The sequence below is a fragment of the Lutra lutra genome, chromosome 15 (assembly GCF_902655055.1).
Source record: "Lutra lutra chromosome 15, mLutLut1.2, whole genome shotgun sequence".
NCBI classification, from domain to species: domain Eukaryota; kingdom Metazoa; phylum Chordata; class Mammalia; order Carnivora; family Mustelidae; genus Lutra; species Lutra lutra.
The window spans coordinates 2,584,338-2,589,353 of NC_062292.1; the positions used below are offsets into that span (position 1 = coordinate 2,584,338).

The 5,016-nt window shown below is 40.3% G+C and overlaps 1 pseudogene; it reads left to right on the forward strand.

The window, feature by feature from the left end:
• Positions 1-573: 573 nt before the first annotated feature.
• Positions 574-2,090, forward strand: LOC125085722 (hsc70-interacting protein-like; annotated as a pseudogene).
• Positions 2,091-5,016: the final 2,926 nt, after the last annotated feature.

Genomic DNA, 5,016 nt, shown 5'->3' on the forward strand with positions numbered 1-5,016 from the left:
GAAAGTTAACTGTTCCTTTAAAGATGATCATCCTAACGTCTATCATATCTACATTGAACGGAACACTTTTTGAGAGTGCTTAACTCACAAACACTTAACAATGACAAACTTCAAATTAATACTTAGGAATAATACCTCGGAAAAGATCTTTTTCAAGCAACGTTAAATTTGTGTGATTTCTTATTCAGACTGCTAATGAACTTGTAAATGTAAACGCTTTACATAGTCCACTCTTTCAGGCAATGCAGTGATAAACATCTTTGGAGGTGTACCTTTGCGTCATGATTTCTTGATTATTTCCTGAGTCAACTTCTGAAGGCATAATTTCTTGGTTAAAGTTGTAGACAGTTTAAAGTGTTGCCACGTTTTTGCCCTCTTGTCTCCAGAAAAATTTAACTATTTGCATGCTAATAATTGGACTTAATTTTATGTGTGTATCTATAACTTTGTGCATTTTTTAATTTAAGAAGAAACAGGAAGTCATTGAACACTACCTCAAAAACTAATGATGTACTGTATGTGGGTTAATTAAGTTTAAATTAAAAAAAAAAAAAAACCAAAGAAGACCTTCCACACGATCACGCTGAGTTAGTACCCGCGCCTGGAATCGGGTCGCAACCTCAGCCACGCCTGCCGCCTGCTACTGCCTCCGGACCATGGACCCCCGCAAAGTGAGCGAGCTTCGGGCTTTCGTGAAAATGTGTAAGCAGGATCCGAGCGTTCTGCACACCGAGGAAATGCATTTCCTGCGGGAGTGGGTGGAGAGCATGGGGGGTAAAATACCACCTGCCACTCATAAAACTAAATCAGAAGACAGTATCAAGGAAGAAAAACCAGATAGTAAGAAGGCGGAGGAAAACATAAAGACAGATGAACCATCAAGTGAGGAGAGTGATCTAGAAATTGACAATGAAGGTGTGATTGAACCAGATACCGATGCCCCTCAAGAAATGGGAGATGAAAATGTAGAGATAACCGAGGAAATGATGGGTCAGGCAAATGATAAAAAAGTGGCTGCCATTGATGCCCTAAATGATGGTGAACTACAGAAAGCCATTGACTTGTTCACAGATGCCATCAAACTAAATCCTCGCTTGGCCATTCTGTATGCCAAGAGAGCCAGTGTCTTCATCAAATTACAGAAGCCAAATGCTGCCATTCGAGACTGTGACAGAGCTATTGAAATAAATCCTGATTCAGCTCAGCCTTATAAGTGGCGTGGGAAAGCACATAGACTTCTGGGCCATTGGGAAGAAGCAGCACATGATCTTGCCCTTGCTTGTAAACTGGATTATGATGAAGATGCTAGTGCAATGCTGAAGGAAGTTCAACCGAGGGCCCAGAAAATTGCTGAACATCGGAGAAAATATGAGCGAAAACTTGAAGAGCGAGAGATCAAAGGAAGAACAGAAAGGGTTAAGAAGGCTCCGGAAGAACATGAGAGAGCCCAGAGGGAGGAAGACGCCAGAGGACAATCAGGAGCTCAGTATGGCTCTTTCGCAGGTGGCTTTCCTGGGGGAATGCCTGGTACTTTTCCTGGAGGAATGCCTGGAATGGCAGGGGGATGCCTGGGATGGCGGGAATGCCTGGAATGGCGGGAATGCCTGGGCTCAGTGAAACTCTTAGTGATCCGGAAGTTTTTGCCGCCGTGCAGGATCCAGAAGTTATGGTGGCCTCCCAGGATGTGGCCCAGAACCCAGCGAATATGTCAAAATATCAGAGCAACCCAAAGGTTATGAATCTCATCAGTAAATTGTCAGCCAAATTTGGAGGTCAAGCATAATGCCCTTATGACAAATAAAGCCCTTGCTGAAGGAAAAGCAACTTCGATCACCTAATGGATGTCACAGTAATACAAACCAGTGCACCTCCGACCTTCTCATGAAGAAAGCTGGGGTGCTGTGAAGAGAATCCCTACCCCTCTGCTCCCCATGCAACTGAAACATTCTACAATTGTTGCCATTAGGGTATTCATTCAGATAATGTTTTCCTACTAGGAACTACAAACTTTAAACACTTTTTAAACCTTAAAAATATTTAAAAACATATTAAAAGGGTATGTTAGTCCCTACATTTTTCTTTACTAATCATTTCAGTTTTTTTCCTTTGGATTAATTGGGCAAGGAAGATATTTCAGTGTGGAAGATTCATTGCTCAATTATAATGAGTGAAATAAAGGTTTATTAGTGGGAGGCAAATAATACATTAAAATAGATGAAGTTTGAGTTGGAGAGACGGTTTCTGAGACATTTTGACTTGTCTTTTTAAATGCTTTATTTTTTAAACACAATTTATTTTGATAGAACCATTGGGACCACCAGTATTGCAGTCAACCTGGGTAGGGACCGGAAGTGCTTGGCAGGGCAGCAGCAACCTTACTCCTTTTATATAGTGTGCACCCTTGTGCAGATGCATTTAAATCTTACACTGTGGTGAAGGGATGATTTTTATAATGCTGCAGTAGACTTGGATTACTTAGCTGTGTTCTTGTCTCATATAGAAAATAAATGTTTTGCATTACTTCCACATAGGGGAAATAAGGGAATACTTTTTTTTTTTTTTAATATTTCTGTATTTAGAGTGACCTTTCCTGGTCAGAAAATACCCATCTCTTTGTGTGCTTTCTGCTTATTTTCACATCCCCCCTTCTCCCCTCCCAGTACTCTTTGGGCTAAAGATAGTCCTTTTTCACTGGCGTCATCACTATTACCATCATTCACAGCATAATTGTGCAAGTATATGTAATGCTGGGTTTAATATGTAATACATATAGTGATTATGTCAGGTAATACCCATAACAGTTGTAGTTTCTTACTTGGCCAAGCGATTGCATATTTAAATGTTAGGTTTCCGCTTCGGTGAGATCTTAACCATCTCAGAAGATGTTGGAAGGAGGGATTCCCTTTGATGTTCAGTCTTCTGAGGAAATACCTGTTGCAGTTGGAGTTTATCTGACAGTATTCATCTTCGTAATTTGGAGAGTATGAGGTTTGAATTCATTGATATACATAGAGGGGAACCAAATTTCTTGATCCAATACGAATTATAAAATTGATGAGATCCATGGTTCTCCATTGTGGGGTTGATGGCATTAGGAGTCATTGTGTTCTTATTCAGCTCTTGAATACTCCACCATATCCCCCACCTCTCCTTTTTTCCTTCCCTCTCCTCCAAGGATAAAGAAATGATGGATTTTCTGTTGTACATTCAAATCTTAACATTAATTAAGACTAAGTCTAGGGGCGCCTGGGTGGCTCAGTGGTTAAAGCCTCTGCCTTCGGCTCAGGTCATGATCCCAGGGTCCTGGGATCGAGCCTCACATCGGGCTCTCTGCTCAGCAGGGAGCCTGCCTCCTCCTCCTCTCTCTCTCTGCCTGCCTCTGTGCCTACTTGTGATCTGTCAAATAAATAAAAATCTTTAAAAAAAAAAAAAGACTAAGTCTAGGCACTGTACTAGGAATTGCTAGGTTCCTACCTTTCCAATTTAAAGTGCTAGTGTTCAAAAACAGTTTTCAGGGGATGAGACCCTCTGTACTTTGCTTATTTGAAGAATCAGTGGTAGGAGCAGTGAAGAAAATTCCATGGAATAATTTCTGAAATAGCACATTTCTGAAGTCATAAGTAAGTTGATTCAGGTTCTAACCCTTTGCTGTACACAAGCAAATAGAAATGCATCTGTTATATAAGTGAGAAAAGGCTGTATGCTAACTGAGCATGCTTTTTAAATCCTTAAAAAATACTCAGCATATAAACTTGCGTTTGAGCTTGTCAGTGGTTTTTTTGTTGGTAATGTGTGTTCTCTCTCGAATTTTCTAATGTGTGCTGTGAATAACCCAAGAAGACCAGTTCCTTTTGGGTTCCTTATTTGATTTACTTTTTACTTAATTATATATTACTTAAGTACATTCTAACATTGCACATATTACCGTAAGTGGGTAAAAGTAAAATTGGTCTTCTGAAAAAAAACAAAAAACAAAGAAGAAAAGGGAAAATATTCGTATCCTGGAAAATACTTTTCCCCACCCATCATCCAGTCGTAAAATTTACAAAAGGAGTTTTTATTTTATTCTTCACACACAGCAAAAAATCTCTTTGAGCTTGATTCAAATTATATTAAATTTCATCCATAAAGATCTTTTATTCCTAGCAGCATGTTTGAGTTTATATCAAAGAGGGAAATTCATGTTGTAATCTTAAATGACTCAGTAATTGCCGAAGCAGTGCTCTGGTGGGAAAAGTCTAACAAATAGAAAAGTAAGTTAAAATTTTGCAGGAGGTGTGGCATGTTCCACATAGCCCGGTGGCAGACGCGCCGACGCAACTTTTGTTACCAGCCGTTGGTAAAACACCACGTGCGTGTGTGTAGTAAAAGTATATACAGTTCGTACGAGGGAGGAAAAACTCAAGTTCTGCACTTTGGAGCGACAGGAGCAGATGCCATGTGGCTGTCGCTTTAAACAGCTGCAGGAGTGTGGGGTGGCCTAGGGCCCCTCAGCCAGCGAGGCTCTTTCAAATTACCAGGCCCGTCTATTATGAAGTGTTGAAAAGAGAAAGAAAAACAAATAATAAAGTTACAAAATAAAGTTTATTTTATCAAAATTAAACCTGCTTCCTTCTCTCCACTTGAGAGCAACCTTGGGAGGGAGAGGCCTGAAGATTACATCGCTCTAATCCCTTAGCAGTTAGTTCCACAGCGGGAGGCGTCCGCTGCAGACAAAATTATAGGGTTAGGAATGTTCACAGCTCTGGGACCTGATTGGCTGACTACTCCGCAGGGCTTTTGAATCAAATGTTTATAGGTCTAAATGAGAGCAAAGAAAGGAAAATGGTTCATAAAGAGGGTCCCAGAGCATGTATTATTGAAATAGCAGATGGAAATATTATATTTTTGAAACATTCTTTCTGTAGAGAAGTCTTAGGAAGTGTGTTTTGGTAGGACACACTGAGCCAAAAGTGGAGGCTGGGCAGGAGGAGAGTTTTATTCTCAAATTTTTGGTGTCAGCAGTACACAAAGCCA